Consider the following 18,749-nt stretch of genomic DNA (forward strand, 5'->3'; position numbering starts at 1 on the left):
ACGTTATGCTATGTTATGCTCTGTTATGCTATGTTATGCTATGTTATCCTCTGTTATGCTATGTTATGTTGTTATGCTCTGTTATGCTGTTATGTTATGTGATGTTATGTTATACTATGTTATGCTATGTTATGTTATGTTATGTTATGTTATCCTCTGTTATGCTATGTTATGTTATGTTGTTATGCTCTGTTATGCTGTTATGTTATGTTATGTGATGTTATGTTATACTATGTTGTGCTATGTTATGCTCTGTTATGCTATGTTATGTTATGCTGTTGTGTTATGTTATGCTATGTTATGTTATGTTCTGTTATGCTATGTTGTTATGTTACGTTATGCTATGTTATGTTATGTTCTGTTATGCTATGTTATGTTATGCTATGTTATCCTCTGTTATGCTATGTTATGTTGTTATGCTCTGTTATGCTGTTATGTTATGTGATGTTATGTTATACTATGTTATGCTATGTTATGTTATGTTATGCTATGTTGTTATGTTATGCTATGTTGTTATGTTATGCTCTGTTATGCTCTGTTATGCTATGTTATGTTATGCTGTTGTGTTATGTTATGCTATGTTATGTTCTGTTCTGTTATGCTATGTTATGTTATGCTCTGTTCTGTTCTGTTATGCTATGTTATGTTATGCTCTGTTATGCTATGTTATGCTGTTGTGTTATGTTATGCTATGCTATGTTATGTTATGCTCTGTTATGCTATGTTATGTTATGCTCTGTTATGCTATGTTGTTATGTTACGTTATGCTATGTTATGCTATGTTATGCTCTGTTATGCTATGTTATGTTATGCTCTGTTATACTATGTTATGCTGTTGTGTTATGTTATGCTATGCTATGCTATGCTATACTATGTTATGTTATGTTCTGTTCTGTTATGCTATGTTATGTTATGCTCTGTTATGCTATGTTATGTTATCCTCTGTTATGCTATGTTATGTTATGCTATGTTGTTATGTTACGTTATGCTATGTTATGCTATGTTATGTTCTGTTATGCTATGTTATGCTGTTATGCTCTGTTATGCTATGTTATGTTATGATATTATGTTATGCTGTTATCTTATGTTATGTTATGCTGTTATGTTATGTTATCCTATGCTATGCTGTTATGCTATGCTATGTTGTTATGCTATGTTATGTTGTTATGCTGTTATGTTATGTTGTTATGTTATGCTGTTATGTTATGTTGTTATGCTGTTATGTTATGTTATTATGTTATGCTGTTATGTTATGTTGTTATGTTATGTGAAGTTGTTATGTTGTTATGTTATGCTGTTATGTTATGTTGTTATGCTGTTATGTTATTATGTTATGCTGTTATGTTATGTTGTTATGCTGTTATGTTATTATGTTATGCTGTTATGTTATGTTGTTATGTTATGTGAAGTTATGTTATGTTGTTATGCTGTTATGTTATGTTATGTGAAGTTATATTATGTTGTTATGCTGTTATGTTATGTTGTTATGTTATGTGAAGTTATGTTATGTTGTTATGCTGTTATGTTATGCTGTTATGTTATGCTGTTATGTTGTTATGCTGTTATGTTATGCTGTTATGTTATGTTATGCTGTTATGTTATGTTATGCTATGCTATTTTATGTTATGTTATTTTATGTCATGTTATGTTATGCTATTTTATGTTATGTTATGTTATTTTATGTCATGTTATGTTATGCTATTTTATGTTATGTTATGTTATGTTATTTTATGTCATGTTATGTTATTTTATGTCATGTTATGCTATTTTATGTTGTTATTTTATGTCATGTTATGTTATGCTCTTTTATGTTATGTTATGCTCTTTTATGTTATGTTATGTTATGTTATGCTATGCTATGCTATGTTATGTCATGTTTTGTTACATGTGTCCAGGCTCCTCTGGCTCCGCCCCTCCTATCACAGTGTGTGTAGTGAGCACTCAGAAGACAGATGGAGGTTTACAGGGTGGATGTTGGTGTGCCACAGACACACAAGTTTCCTAATTGTTAGAAAGATACTAAACTGAAGTAATATCTTAAAATAACGACGTCATGCTGAAGAGCTGCCGTGTAGTTAGATGCACCAACGATGATGTGAAAAACTTGTATCTCTGATTTGTTTCCCTGTCGTGTCCTAAAAAACCAAGTCCACATCATCCAGTCAGCAGGATGTCCATCTGCACAGACACACACACACCATCTGTGTACACACAGATTTGCAGCAGCAGTATGTGAGGACTGACAGCAGGAATGTGTCCGACATCATGTCCTGTACCGACCTGCACTGGAACAGCTTCTCTGGCTGAACAACCAGCAGCAGGATAAGTCTGTGAAAACATGAAAACACTGGTCTGTTGCTCCACAACTGTCCCATGTGTTGCCTTCAAAATAAAAGCTGAGAATTACTGCCGATTCTCTCTTTGTAATGAGGAGTTGATACGTCAAGAAATATTGATCATTAAACCGAACTGCTTCCTGAAAATAAGCAGAGCAGGAGGACACCGTACCGTTTCAGTAATAAACAGATCATCATCTTTAACCTCAGTCACTTCATCTAAGACGTCCAATAACTTGTATTCAAACTGTATGCGCACAAACTGAGCTGCAGATTTCCGACCAACGAGCAATGAATGATGATACATGTGTTTCCAGCTGCAGGAACATGTCAGGTTTAAAGATTAATATTTAAGAAATTTCTGGAAATATGGTGACCTTGTTTATTTACACAAAGTTAGAAATTCTAACAACAGACTATTTATAAAAGAGTTTGTAGCTTCAGGTCTGTAAAATGGTTCTGATCCAGAAGTGTCTTCAGCTGCAATACCAGCGAGTGCCACTAGAGGTCGGCTCCAAAAAGCCTCCGGCTCCATAGACTCCCATTCAACTTCTCTCATCAAATCCAAAGTGAATCAAATGTGTCCATCAGTTATCTCGGTGTTGTTAGCTAAAGTCACTCCTTCTTCTTAGTTTTCTGGAGGTCCATCTGAAAATAATCCCTCATTCATTAGAAAAGAAGATTCAAGAAGACCTGTTTTTGGGGGCGTGTCTGTTTGATTGACAGGCCTGTGGTGCAGTCAGGTTACAGCTATCGGTGGGCGGGACGTATTATCGTCAGGTTTCCGATCAGATCGGTCAGATCCACCGCTGGCTCCTCCCCAAGCTCCTCCAAATATGGTCACTTCCTGCTCCAAACCGCTCCGAACTAGCAAAATGGTGACGGACAGAATCTGAACTGGAGGATTCATAACGTTCACAAACCAACGATGACATCACTGATGGATGATGACATCACTGATGGATGATGACCTCACTGATGGTTGATGACATCACTGATTGTTCTGATTGGTTCCAACTGAAGACAGCAGCTGGTTGAAGTGTTGAAACCGACTGTAAACTGTGAATAAACAGGTCATCAAAGGGTTAAAGAGGTGGGGGGGTTACTGACTCATGTTTACACAGAAGTATGAGTGAACGACACTCCTTCATACACTCCCCCATCCCCCGTCTCTGTCCATCTGTCTCCCTCCTCCAGTCTCTGTCCCTCTGTATCTGTCCATCTGTCTCCGTCCTCCAGTCTCTGTCCCCTTTTCATCTCCATGCAACAGGGACTGATGTCTCCGGCTCAATAATGGAGCCTCCATTTTCTTTGGATCAGCTGATAGATGAAACCATGGAAACACACACCAGCTGAGCTGCTGTCAATCAGACAATGACTGAGTTGCATTATGGGAACTTTAGTACATCTGATTCATTAGTGTGGACGGTTCAGTTTTATATGTCTCTCACCAGATAACGGAGATACAGTGAACCCTCGTTTTTCGCGGGGGTTACGTTCCAAATAGAGACCGTGATAGGTGAAATCCGTGAAGTAGTAACCTTTTTTTTTTTTACAATTATTATACAATGAAATACTCCATAATACATTGAAACCAAAGAACAAAACCTTTTTACAGGCCCAAGCATTTGTTTAACAAATAAAAGTACTGTATAAATGTTTTTTTTTTTACAAATAACTACTGTACTGTAAAATAATAATTTTAATCATCAATACGAACTGAAGGCTTCAAATTGCTGAGATCGGCACCGCCCCACTGCGACCCGAGTCATTGGATTAGAACGGGAGGAAATGAAAAATGATTATGAAAACAAATACAAAGTACAGTAGGACAAATAGTGACTCGTGTATTTCACTGCTCTTCTGACTGAGCCGCTGCATCCTGACTCCGCTCTGCAGCGGTTCTTTCTTCTAAAGCCGGCGGTGCAGGTGTGGTTTTTCAAGAGAAGAACATAGTTATCGGTAGTTGTTGTCGCTCTTTTTTCTTCTGGGCAAAAAGATTCTTATAAACCGACATGCCACCATCGATTATTTTTAATTTGGCAAGCTGTTTTACGTACGTGTACATATTAAACCGCAACGTTATTGACAAACAGGTAGAGAAGAAGCGGAGAGACTGTTTAGCCAATCAGAATGCAGAACACAATGCACGATGCAAATCCGTGAAGCAGCGAGACCGTGAAAGGTGAACCGCGTTATAGCGAGGGTTCACTGTACACTGAATCCTGGAGGTCCTTTAGAGGAGAGGGACATGCCCCCTCAGGTCTGATGTGTTCACATGCACACGTGAAGGTCTCTGTCAGTGTTGCTGCTGTCCGTATGGACCTGGACTCTGATTAAAATAGAGCAGGATGTCCCACATTGAAGAGCAGCAGGCCTCATTCACTAATATGTGTGTAGAAATGTTCTGACTTTCAGGGCATGTCCACGCTCTGTAATTAGCATACGGCCACGCCCTGTTTCTCCATATAAGGACACCGGTTCATCTGGAGCTTCGTGAAGAAAGTGAGTGAAGAGAAGTTGTTGGAGATGGCACCAAAAGTTCAAAAGAAACATTTCACAACAGCAGAAATTCAAACAATAATGAGGCAAAAGAAGAGGGAGACGTGTCCTCAGGAGGGACTGTGGTTAAAGAACCAGGAGGACGAGGAGCGCCTGATCTGACGGACAGGAGGAGACACGCTAATAATTACTGGACAAATGTCCATCAGTCATCCACACAGGGTTTCGCAGAGTTTTCTTGTGATTGCTTTGATCAAAAATATTTGATTTTGCAGCGGATTTTCTAAAAAATGTTGATGTAATTTGTGGAGTTTTAAATGAGATTTTTGCATAAAGTTGCAACTACATCAGCCTTTCAAAATAAGAGCTTTTGATGCTGTTTAATTCATTTTCATTCAACACATAGACCTGCTGGATGAAACAAACAAAGAGACGTCTGCAGTTGGTTTTGCTGAGCAGATTGTTATTTGTGTTCATAAAGGGAGTTGTTTTTTTTAAGATTACACACACACACACACACACACACACACACACACACACACACACACACACACACACACACACACACACACACACACACACACACACACACACACACACACAGACCACTGTTTATTCCTCTAGTCAATACTGACGTCTCCTCATCGTGCCGGCCATCTTTCTTGTGGACTGACTGGAGATACAAGTCCTCCGGTGACTTCTTCACCTTGTTGGTCAGTAGAGACAGAAGCAGTGAATGTTGGAGGTCTGAGACACCGAGCGGTTTATTTCAGCAGGAACACGTCTGCCGGTGTAACATGACCTCATCGCTCCGCTCCGTCTCAGGATGGACGTCCTCTCCTGGACTCTGGACGAGCACGTCGGTGGGCTGAACGTGGTGAATGAAACAAAGCTCAGATAAATGTCTGAAGTGTTCCTCACTCAGCACGCTGACACTAAACATTTCTTTTGATGCCCAGAACAAAGCTTCTAAAATCCGTTTCGTTATATTAAAGATGTCTGAGAGAAACTGTGCAGCTATAATCACTTCAGCTTCGTCCTCCACACTGGAACCTCCTCCCTCCTTGAAACAGACCCAGAGGGAGATTTTACAAACTTCAAAGCCAAGCTGCACATTTGTTCCTGTTTTTAAAAGTACCAGCTGGTTTCACAGGAAGACATCTATACGCAGGAACGTACACAGTCTGCTGCATCATTAGGTATAATTACCTTCATCACACAATCAGAGACACAGATCAGACACAACTCACTTCTGAAATGAGTGTAAGTGAGTCCGGCTGAGAGCCGTGAAGGTAAACATCTCGTACCGCTCCGACATCACTTCCTGTTCTCACATCAACTTTATTCAAAGCTCACAGTTTACAGCATTCACTCTCATATTTCCTGCATTTCGTTTTTTTATCCTCTGAAAATGTACCAACATTGGATAACTAATATTATACAACCAGTAGCTCCACCCCAGAGATCTGATTGGTCAAATCATCATGACATCACACCGTGCTCATCACTAGAAATATCACTCCACCTCCTCAATGGGAAAATAGAATTAGAATAAATTTCATATAATATGTAATCTAATGTAGTTTCTACTTGTTATAGTTCTATTAAATGACCCATTTGGTGAAGTCGGGTCTAACATTGTTAATGGAACACTTCAAACTGTGGTGACTGATGACGGGACTCACCACAGTCTCCATAGTAACAATATCATCACCATAGGATATTATTGTGATTTTAAATATTTTGCTTGATGCCGAGTATTGAAATATTTATACAATATATTACTTTTCCTCAACCGAAAATGATGTCCTCAAAGGAAAACTTTCTTTTGTCTTTTCATCTCCCTTCAGTCATTTTTTTATTCCAGTGAAATGTGTCAGTAACATGTTGCTGATGATAAAATATTGATTCTCTGCGTCCGTGTGTTGAAACCATCCTGACCAGTTGAATATTGCCACGCTGTGCTCTGTCATCTTTTCTCGTACTGAGCCGGTGAATCAGCAGCAGCTGAGCAGGACTCATGAAACATAGAAATGTCCTCCAGGTAAAGTTCAGGAAGCAGCAACATGATGGTGAGTGTAGTTTGTTCTGCACACGGCCAGCAGCACAACCTGCTCACACTCAGGGACACTTCAGACGACGTCTGGAAACTCTCCACAGAAACAAACTCCCAACTCGCTCCGACTTCAGCGCACACAAACACTGTTCACCTTCCTGGACTTCAGCAAAACTCTCAGATGAGACATTTATGTCCCATGAGGCCGCAGGTGTTTTCAGAGAGAGGCTCCACCAGCAAATTATACATTCCTGAACCATGACTGTACACACAAACACACACACACACACACACACACACACACACACACACACACACACACACACACACACACACACACCCTGTGGCTCCACGCAGCACACGCCCTGCATGCCAACAGAAACATGCCCTGTACACACACACACACACACACACACACAGGGTTAATTTCCAGCAAACATGAGTGTGTGTGACAGAGTCAAAGGTGTGTGTGTGTGTGTGTGTGTGTGTGTGTGTGTGTGTGTGTGTGTGTGTGTGTGTGTGTGTGTGTGTGTGTGTGTGTGTGTGTGTGTGTGTGTGTGTGTGTGTGTCCAGCTCAGCAAAGGCTGCAGCATCAAATTTCCATCATTTATTCAGGAGCGAGAAAGAGAGAGGGGGAGGTAGGTGTGTGAGTGTGTGTGGTGAGGGAGGGGGGTGATCGATGGAAGCTCAAACATATGGAGACACTTTCACCTGCTTCTCTGAACTTCAGGATTCGATACTGTCAGTGGTTTCTCTACATGAGCATGTAGGAGGTGACTGACCTGATATATTTCATATTTATGAAGAGCTAGAACTTATAATGCAAACACAAGGAACTGGAAGGAATCTAGTCTACACTTTAACACATTGGTGATGTCATCGTTGGTTTGTGAACATTATGAATCCTCCAGTTCAGATTCTGTCCGTCACCATCTTGTTAGTTCGGAGCGGTTTGGAGCAGGAAGTGACCATATTTGGACGAGCTGGGGGAGGAGCCAGCGCTGGATCTGACCGATCTGATCGGAAACCTGACAATACTACGTCCCGCCCACCGATAGCTGTAACCTGACTGCACCACAGGCCTGTCAATCAAACAGACACGCCCCCAAAAACAGGTCTTCTTGAATCTTCTTTTCTAATGAATGAGGGATTATTTTCAGATGGACCTCCAGAAAACTAAGAAGAAGGAGTGACTTTAGCTAACAACACCGAGATAACTGATGGACACATTTGATTCACTTTGGATTTGATGAGAGAAGTTGAATGGGAGTCTATGGAGCCGGAGGCTTTTTGGAGCCGACCTCTAGTGGCACTCGCTGGTATTGCAGCTGAAGACACTTCTGGATCAGAACCATTTTACAGACCTGAAGCTACGAACTCTTTTATATAGTCTGTGATACAAACCCAACACGAGTTCAGTCCAGTTTCATCCTCCTCATCATCCTCATCATCATGTGAGGTTAGTGAAGGATCCTACAACAGAACTCAGATCTAAATCGGAGCATCTCTTCAGGGCTCGACAGCTTCAAAGCGTTTCCCGCTCTAAAAAAACGCTGAGCGAGGTTTTCATAATGTGTCGTTTGGTAAACAGACGGGCGACCAGCTCTTTTTCTGCTTCAGTAACCCGGCTGCTGAACAACATGATGAAACTCAGCGGCAGAGGTGGAAAGAGATAACGAGGTAGAGAATAAAAAAAAAGATCAAAGAGAGAGGCGGAGCTTATACCTTCACAATAAAATCTATGAGGAAGTCTGTGATTTCTATTCAACTGTGCTGACCTGAGAGCAGGATTAAAGCTGACCTCATCAATATTTTCATACAGGAGATGTTGACAGATGTTTTCAGGTTTACACTTTTCACAATCTACTGGTATTGATGATATTAAAGAAATGAAATGATGATATTGTATTAATCAAACACGTGGTAATATTGTATGTGATTATTCCAACATCAGCATCTGTCTGGTTGACTCTGTGACACTATGTTCACTTTGAATTAAATCAATATATCAAAATTTAACTTTAATTAAATTCTCCAAAACTGCTTATAAAATGTTTTATAATAAATTTAATATTTCCTCCGACTGCTTAGACTTTTCATAAAAGTTAGAAGTTGATTGCTTTACTTTCAGGAATCACGAAAGGCAGAAGGCATGCTGGGAAATGCTCATTTCCTTATCCGATGATTCCTTCTTCCTTTTCACAGCCTCGTATGTTTCTTTAGGACATTTTTTTCCAGTACTGGTAAACAGCAGTGTGAAATATTTGTGATTGGCCCCGTTGCCCCTACCCTCGCCACAGAATTAGCATTTCCCAGCATGCCTTCTTCGTTCGTAACTTATGAGAATAAAGGAACTAATTCAAATAGGTCAAAGCGATGCGAAGAAATTGAAGTGATTCCATATTACTGGATGTTAAATGAGTTTTCTCCACACATCCAGTTGTCAGAGACGTCTCTTTGTTTGTTTCATCCAGCAGGTCTATGTGTTGAATGAACATGAATTAAACAGCATCTAAAGCTCTTATTTTGAAAGGCTGATGTAGTCCTTGTTTTTATACTCCAGTCACAGACGGTCTGTTCTGGAAACATACGCAGCTTTTAGGACCTTTTAGGAACTTTTAGGAGCTTTTATCTCCATGGTTCTCCAAGTTCAATAAATACACAAAAAAAAACATTAGAACTAAAATGTTTCTGTGATGTGCAGCATGATTATTATCACAGGAAGTGATTTCAGATTTATTCCTGTATCAGGCAGTGCTTAAAAAAACAACAAAAAACAAAAAAAAAAAAAAAAAAACATTTATCTTTCTCGCTGTAAAAATCAAACATTTTTGATTGCGACAATCACAATAAAAACTTGTGGAGGGTCTGAACAGTATTTAAAGAATCAGCTGCCACGCCTGGATCATCTCCAGTCAATGAACAGCAGGGGGGAGACCGCCTCCTTCAGGGGGAGTTGTACTGAATCCTGAATGAAAACACACCGCTGAACAGAGCGATGCGACACAAACACACACTGAAGGAGACGCACACACAGATGGGAAGACAACTTCCCTGAGAGGACGACGGAGAGGACAGAGAGGACAGAGAGGACGTTGGTGTGATTTCTGAGGCAGATACTCAATGAAGTGCGACGTTGTAATTGCCTCTGAATTAGGAGTCATGAAACAGGATTTAATGCCTTTAAATTACAAACAAAAACCCCAAAGACATTTGAAGACAACTTTTGAGTATAATTTACATAAAAAAAACAGTTAAATGACAGTCATAGGTTTTTACAATTAAATAGTGTTGTTGGTATTTTATGGTGAATTTAATGTACAATAAACAGCGACATGTAAATCTTACTGGAAAAAAATGTTTAGCAGCAACATGGTCGTGCTGATTCAGCAGAAAAGGGCTGTTTAGGATTTAATGATTTAAAATGTATTTTGTTTTGTAAATTACAACAGCTTTATACTGTAAAATGTACAATTTATGATGTAACGTTCTTTACATCCGCACTGTATTTTACGATACATTTTTCTAGAAACCATAGCTGACAGTTTTTTTCCCCGTAAAAACAACGGGATTTTTTTACAGTGCGGCTGAGCGTTAAAGCCGAGTAAATCTGTCTGTGACCACACTGGGCGCGGGGGGGGGGGGCACGCACGCACGCACACACACGCACGCACGCACGCACGCACGCACACACACACACACGCATTATTAATTGCTCAAACGGGAGTAAATCTCTGAGCCTTTCTTCACCTTGTATGTAAATGTAATGCTGAATACACACAAATAACAGCTGTACATCTTCAGTTATTGTTATGATATGAATGAAAGTCTGATTTCCATTAATGTGACTAAAACTCTGTTGGAGTGATGCCTCTCACCTCATAAAACATCTTTGTGTGCGCGCAGACACCTGCTGCAGAGAGCACACCTCTAACATGAATCAAACAGGAAGTGTTCATGTTGTGAGTGTTGAGATGGAAGTCTATGGAAACAACGTCCCTGTGGTGCATTTAGCACATCTCAGAAACACCGCGGACACATTAAAGATGGAGGGATTCAGTTTTACAGGCTCACATCTAACAGCAGGACCGGCCGTGCTGGCGCCAAATATGATGATCTGGAGGAGGCCGACAGCGAAGCTGCTGAGAGGGAATGTGTTCCAATAAATGGTCCTAAAATAAATCTAAAAACGGCATACAGGCCGCTGAAACTGTAATCGGTATCAGATCAGGTCTGACTGCAACGTCCACATCTGGTAATGCTGCTGGTCTCAGTGGACAAGCAGATAGTGACCGGTAGGACCGAGCGTTATATCAATATATCATGTAATATCCTGATATGAGACTACATATCGTCCTTTTGGAGCACTTAAAATCATCTATTTGTCCATGAGGCCTCCTGACAGGCAGATGGAGAGCAGATAAATCAGTTCTCAAAATCTAATCAGAATATATCAGAACCAACCATCAGTGATGTCATCAACCATCAGTGAGGTCATCGTTGGTTTGTGAACAACATCAGGAGAATACGTCCTCTTCTCACTCAGAAGGCGGCGCAGGCTCTGGTCCAGGCTCTGGTCCAGGTTCTGGTCCAGGCTCTGATCCAGGTTCTGGTCCAGGCTCTGGTCCAGGCTCTGGTCCAGGCTCTGGCCCAGGCTCTGGTCATCTCACATCTGGACTACTGTAACTCCCTCCTGGCAGGTCTACCTGTTAGCACCATCTGACCTCTGCAGCTCATCCAGAATGCAGCAGCTCGACTTTAACCTCCTAAATACACTCACACTACTCCTCCTCCTCCTCCTCCTCTGTCCTGGCTCCTAAATGGTAGAATGAGCTCCACCAACATCAGGACAGCAGAAACTCTGAACATCTTCCACCACAAACTAAAAACACACCTCTTCCTCCTTTAACCTTGAACAGTAGAACTTTAGTATCTTAACATGGAACTTACTGATAGAACTTTGTAGTTTAGCTTTCTGGAAGAAATTGTATTTTCTTGATTCTTGTTGTTCTGGTTTTGAACCCTCATGGTTGAAATGAACTTATTGTAAGTCTTTGGATAAAAGAGTCAGATAAATGTAATGTAATGTAATGTAATATGAACGTTATGAATCCTCCAGTTCAGATTCTGTCCGTCACCATCTTGCTAATTCGGAGCAGTTTGGAGCAGGAAGTGACCATATTTGGACGAGCTGGGGGAGGAGCCAGCGCTGGATCTGACCGATCTGATCGGAAACCTGACGATACTACGTCCCGCCCACCGATAGCTGTAACCTGACTGCACCACAGGCCTGTCAATCAAACAGACACGCCCCCAAAAACAGGTCTTCTTGAATCTTCTTTTCTAATGAATGAGGGATTATTTTCAGATGGACCTCCAGAAAACTAATAAGAAGGAGTGACTTTAGCTAACAACACCGAGATAACTGATGGACACATTTGATTCACTTTGGATTTGATGAGAGAAGTTGAATGGGAGTCTATGGAGCCGGAGGCTTTTTGGAGCCGACCTCTGGTGGCACTCGCTGGTATTGCAGCTGAAGACACTTCTGGATCGAAACCATTTTACAGAACTGAAGCTACGAACTCTTTTAGAAACAGTCTGGTTATAAACTGACGTTAGCTCTGCATGAAGTCCCCGTTTGTCACTTCAACACATCAACATAAAAACACAGCAACATGCAGATAAACAGTTGAAGTTTTGTTGCAGCTATTTAGAAGAGTTCAAGTTGCTCATTAAGAATATTTGTAATATTTCACAATATTTTTGGCACAAGACTGAAAACTGTCTCCCAATACCAGTGAAGACTACCAACTGTGTTGGTCCTTCAGGAGGTAAACACACTGTGAGGACTGTCCAACCAAAGCTCTGCTGTCCCAGACGTCCCCCGACTCCACCCAGTGCCGCCATCTGCTGCTATGATTGGCTACATCTGGAACACAGATCAACTCTAGGCCACCGGGAGCAGCCAATGACATCATCAGCCGGCCCCGCCCCCCGGACAGGAAGGTGCTGTGTGGTTATTGTGTGTGTGTTAATGGGGGAGTTATGACTTCTCCCTTGTGAGAGGAGCCAAGAAGGAGACTCACACAAAAACCAGAGATATCTGCACCAATACAATATCAAGGAAACACAACTGAAACACACAGGATGTGACCAAGAAGTGCACACACCCACAAACACACAAACAGGCAGGTTGAAGCCTTTACAGAAGTTTCAGTGACAGACCAGAAACATTCCTCTGCTTGCTCTAACTCAAACTCTGCTGCCAGCCATAATTACCCAGTCCTAAACAAACACAGCTAAACATAGACACACACACACACACACACACACACACACACACACACACACACACACACACACACACACACACACAGAGACACACACACACACACACACACACACACACACACACACACACACACACACACACACACACACACAGAGACACACACAGACACACACACACACACACACACACACACACACACACACACACACACACACACACACACAGAGACAGACCCCCCGTCCCCTGCTGGGAGGGTGGAGATGTTCTCACTTTATATTCTCCAACCAGTCTGGATCGGACCACCGACACCACAGTGTAGTGGTAGGAAGGAGGAGGTTTAACATCACAACATCACCGTTTCCTGGAGGGATGTGTTTCCACCACCTCCACCTGTCGGATCAGCTGACTGACAGATTCTGGTGTTAGCATCAACACCTTGTGATGGTTCTGCAGTACTGAGCATCACCTGTGAGTTCTTCTGGACAGATTAGCAGCAGAAGTGTGAATGAAAGTTAAAGTCCAGAAACAGAAGAGATGTCATGTGTTATTACTGGTTGAACTCTGTCAGTCAGTGAACGAGAGGATGGACTGAAAAACTAAAGATGACATCATGTAAGAAAAGAGCTGGAAACTAAACCTCAACACTTTCATGTCCTCCAACTGTTCTCTAGATGAACAGAAGTGGTGTGATGTTGGGATGTCAGGAGATCAGCTGCAGCCCTCCTGCTGACAACAGGTTGACCTCAGAGAGAGGAAGGTAAACAGAGAGGGCTCAGGAATGTGAGTGAAGGTCCACTGTGAGCTCCTCCACATACCAACAGCTCCCTGCTGCACCAGAACAAACAGAACGCTGTTCCTCCCGCAGCGCTGCACAACCACAGGTTTGGCCAGCAGCTCGCTGGGTGGAGCGACAAATGACAGGATGTTGATATTCCACACAGGAAGACAGACAAACAAAAGGTCTGTTGGACGGACGCAGGCCACAGACTGGAGACGACCAACGACCGGGCCATCGTTCACATGGAGACACAGCAGTTGATCTCCTGAACCTGAACCGTGACCTCCTCATGGACCGACGCCTGGCAGTCATTCAGCAGGGAAAACTGTTCTCACCATGCTCCTCATGTGTTTTAGTGTCAAGATCATGTGAGTTTTATTACTATAGTTTCTGAGGCAAAACCGCATTTTCCATCTCTTTTCCATGAAAACATAACAAATCTAAATTAAAAACAGTAAAAAGTGACGAAATCTAATATTCAAATCAGAATTCATCAAATCAAACAATCAGTAAACAAGAATAAAAACTGGACCGACAGTTTTCCATGTGATCCTTTGGACACAGCAGGACTCGGACAAAAGGACATGCCAACATGTCAGCTGACAACATGTCAACATGTCAACTGACAACATGTCAACATGTCAGCTGACAACATGTCAACATGTCAACTGACAACATGTCAACTGACAACATGTCAACAGCGTGTTACTCCACTTTATTCATTTTAGGTTAGGTTGGGTTGGGTTGGGTATAGGTTAGGTTGGGTTAGGTTGGGTTGGGTTGGGTTGGGTTAGGTTGGGTATAGGTTAGGTTAGGTTGGGTTAGGTATAGGTTAGGTTGGGTTGGGTTAGGTTGGGTATAGGTTAGGTTAGGTTAGGTTAGGTATAGGTTAGGTTGGGTTAGGTTAGGTATAGGTTAGGTTAGGTTAGGTTAGGTTGGGTTGGGTTAGGTATAGGTTGGGTTAGGTATAGGTTAGGTATAGGTTGGGTATAGGTTAGGTTAGGTTAGGTTGGGTATAGGTTGGGTTGGGTTAGGTTAGGTTGGGTATAGGTTAGGTTGGGTTGGGTATAGGTTGGGTTGGGTTGGGTTAGGTTAGGTTGGGTATAGGTTAGGTTAGGTTAGGTTGGGTATAGGTTGGGTTGGGTATAGGTTAGGTTAGGTTGGGTTGGGTTAGGTTGGGTTGGGTATAGGTTGGGTTGGGTTAGGTTAGGTTGGGTATACGTTAGGTATTTACTTTATTAATCCCTGAGGGGACATTTTTTTGCTACAGCAGCATACAGAAGCAATAAGATAATACAGCTGTATTTATTAGTTAATCAGCAATTTAGGATTCAATATAAAAACATATAATCTTATAAAAGACCAAACATTGTTTGCTTCATTCCCCACCAGTCATCTCACTACCTCTCAGGTTTATGAATTTATACATTATAAAAACAATTATTATCTGCGGGTTGAATTAAAATCACATCATCTGTGTTTGAATGTTTTGTTTGCAGGTGATTCTGTGACACACAACACATCACAATACTCACAAAAGAAAACAAAACACAACAATACAGTGATTCATTTACTGCCTCATTAACTGTCAATAATATCCATTACCGGAACTACACACACACACACACACACACACACACACACACACACACACACACACACACACACACACACACACACACACACACACACACACACACACACAGACACACACACACACACCCCTCCCCCCACACACACACAGACACACACACACACAGACAGACACACACACACACACACACACACACACAGACAGACACACACACACACACACACACACACACACACACTGACACACACACAGACAGACAGACACACACAGACAGACAGACACACACACACACACACACACACACACACACACACACAGTCTGAACTAGAAGCACATGGCTCCTCATTCTTTCTTTTACAGGAGAAGCTCTTTGTTTCCATGACAACCACATACAGGAGTCACCCTTCAGTTTGCAGCCTGCCTGAGTGTCTGTGTGTGTGTGTCTGTCTGTCTGTCTGTCTGTCTGTGTGTGTGTGTGTGTGTGTGTGTGTGTGTGTGTGTGTGTGTGTGTGTGTGTGTGTGTGTGTGTGTGTGTGTGTGTGTGTGTGTGTGTGTGTGTGTGTGTGTGTGTGTGTGTGTGTGTGTGTGGTCCGGTGCGTGTCAGGTGCGCCGACAGTGCGTGTCAGGTGAGTGTCCGGTGCGTGTCCGCTACGTGTCAGGTGCGTCTTCGGTGCGTGTCCGGTGCGTCTTCGGTGCGTGTCCGGTGCGTGTTGGGTGCGTCTTCCGTGCATGTCCGGTGCGTGTCCGGTGCGTATCCGGTGCGTCTTCCGTGCGTGTCTGGTGCGACTTCAGTGCGTGTCCGGTGCGTCTTCGGTGCGTGTCCGGTGCGTCTTCGGTGCGTCTTCGGTGCGTGTCCGGTGCTTCTTCGGTGCATGTTCGGTGCATGTCCGGTGCGTCTTCGGTGCGTGTCCGGTGCGTGTCCGGTGCGTGTTGGGTGCAACTTCGGTGCGTGTCCGGTGCGTCTTCCGTGCGTGTCTGGTGCGTCTTCGGTGCGTGTTCAGTGCGTGTCCGGTGCGTGTTGGGTGCAACTTCGGTGCGTGTCCGGTGTGTCTTCCATGCATGTCTGGTGCGTCTTCGGTGAGTGTCCGGTGCGTCTTCGGTGCGTGTTCGGCGCGTGTCCGGTGCGTCTTCCGTGCGTGTCCGGTGCGTGTCAGGTGAGTGTCCGGTGCGTCTTCGGTGCGTGTCGGGTGCGTGTCTGGTGCGTGTTCGGTGCGTGTTCGGTGCGTGTTGGGTGCGTCTTCGGTGCGTGTTGGGTGCGTGTTCGGTGCGTGTTCGGTGCGTGTCCGGTGAGTGTCCGGTGCGTCTTCGGTGCGTGTCCGGTGCGTGTCCGGTGCCTGTCAGGTGAGTGTCCGGTGCGTCTTTGGTGCGTGTCCGGTGCATCTTTGGTGCATGTTCGGTGAGTGTCTGGTGCGTCTTCGGTGCTTGTTCGGTGCGTGTCCAGCGCGTGTCCGGTGCGTCTTAGGTGCTTGTTCGGTGCATGTTGGGTGCGTCTTCGGTGCGTGTTCGGTGCGTGTCTGGTGCGTGTTCGGTGCGTGTCCGGTGCGTGTCCGGTGCGTGTCGGGTGCGTCTTCGGTGCGTGTCCGGTGCGTGTCGGGTGCGTCTTCGGTGCGTGTTGGGTGCGTGTTCGGTGCGTGTCGGGTGCGTCTTCGGTGCGTGTCGGGTGCGTGTCGGGTGCGTCTTCGGTGCGTGTTGGGTGCGTGTCGGGTGCGTCTTCGGTGCATGTCCGGTGCGTGTCCGGTGCGTGTCGGGTGCATCTTCGGTGCTTGTAGGGTGCGTGTTGGGTGCGTGTTCGGTGCGTGTTGGGTGCGTGTTGGGTGCGTCTTCGGTGCGTGTCGGGTGCGTGTCGGGTGCGTCTTCGGTGCGTGTCGGGTGCGTCTTCGGTGAGTGTCCGGTGCGTCTTCCGTGCGTGTCCGGTGCATCTTTGATGCATGTTCGGTGAGTGTCTGGTGCGTCTTCGGTGCTTGTTCGGTGCGTGTCCGGCGCGTGTCCGGTGCGTCTTAGGTGCTTGTTCGGTGCATGTTGGGTGCGTGTCGGGTGCGTCTTCGGTGCGTGTTCGGTGCGTGTCTGGTGCGTGTTCGGTGCGTGTCCGGTGCGTGTCGGGTGCGTCTTCGGTGCGTGTCCGGTGCGTGTCGGGTGCGTCTTCGGTGCGTGTTGGGTGTGTCTTCGGTGCGTGTTGGGTGCGTGTTGGGTGCGTGTTCGGTGCGTGTCGGGTGCGTCTTCGGTGCGTGTCCGGTGCGTGTCGGGTGCGTGTCGGGTGCGTGTCGGGTGCGTCTTCGGTGCGTGTCGGGTGCGTGTCGGGTGCGTCTTCGGTGCGTGTCGGGTGCGTGTCGGGTGCGTCTTCGGTGCGTGTCCGGTGCGTGTCGGGTGCGTCTTCGGTGCTTGTTGGGTGCGTGTTCGGTGCGTGTTGGGTGCGTGTTGGGTGCGTCTTCGGTGCGTGTCGGGTGCGTGTCGGGTGCGTGTCGGGTGCGTCTTCGGTGCGTGTCGGGTGCGTGTCGGGTGCGTCTTCGGTGCGTGTTGGGTGCGTGTTCGGTGCGTGTTCGGTGCGAGTCCGGTGCGTGTCCGGTGCGTGTCCGGTGCGTGTCCGGTGAGACCACCCATAATATTTCCCCACATCAGTCACAAACACAGAACTGCTCCGAGCCGGAGAACAAACAGCTGCATCCTCTGTTAACAGCTCGTTGTTCACCAGATCCTCAGTAGTGGACCATCCCCAGAGGACGGAGCGTTTCAGAGGACGGAGCGTCTCAGAGGACGGAGCGGGTGACACGTGGAAACGTCCACTCTGAAAGTTGTGGAAGTAATGAAGCTAATAAAACGTGTTTCGCTGCTCGTCTGACCCAGGATCCGCCATGTTTATACTGTTTCCGTGTTGAAGCTCTATACACTGCGTTTTTGTGTTGTACTGTTTATTTTAAAGTGAAATGCATTCTTGTTGTACTTAAACCTCGCTATTTATGGCTGTATGTTGTTTTTAGAAATAATGTTAGGTTATGTTCAAAATGCAGAATTCTATCAAATGCAGCAACACAAGTGTCCCCATGGGGACAATAAAGAATATCGTATCGTAGATTCACTTTGAAAAGCAGAGAAAATCTGTGAAATATTCAGACATGTTAAAAATAACAAACAGCAGTGAGCACTTGGATCTGCAGGAAGGAACTTCCCTCTGACCTCCATGTGCCTCCACA

General features: G+C 44.3%; 1 protein-coding gene across 1 annotated transcript in view; it reads right to left on the bottom strand.

Annotated features, from left to right (window-relative positions):
* ccdc102a (coiled-coil domain containing 102A) overlaps positions 1–18,749 on the bottom strand; it is a 48,103-nt gene that overhangs the window by 28,680 nt on the left and 674 nt on the right. The window lies entirely within an intron of this gene.

The sequence above is a fragment of the Brachyistius frenatus genome, unplaced genomic scaffold (assembly GCF_029030835.1).
Source record: "Brachyistius frenatus isolate BFR_SWC_R1_liver_20210118 unplaced genomic scaffold, ASM2903083v1 Contig_507, whole genome shotgun sequence".
Taxonomy (NCBI): domain Eukaryota; kingdom Metazoa; phylum Chordata; class Actinopteri; family Embiotocidae; genus Brachyistius; species Brachyistius frenatus.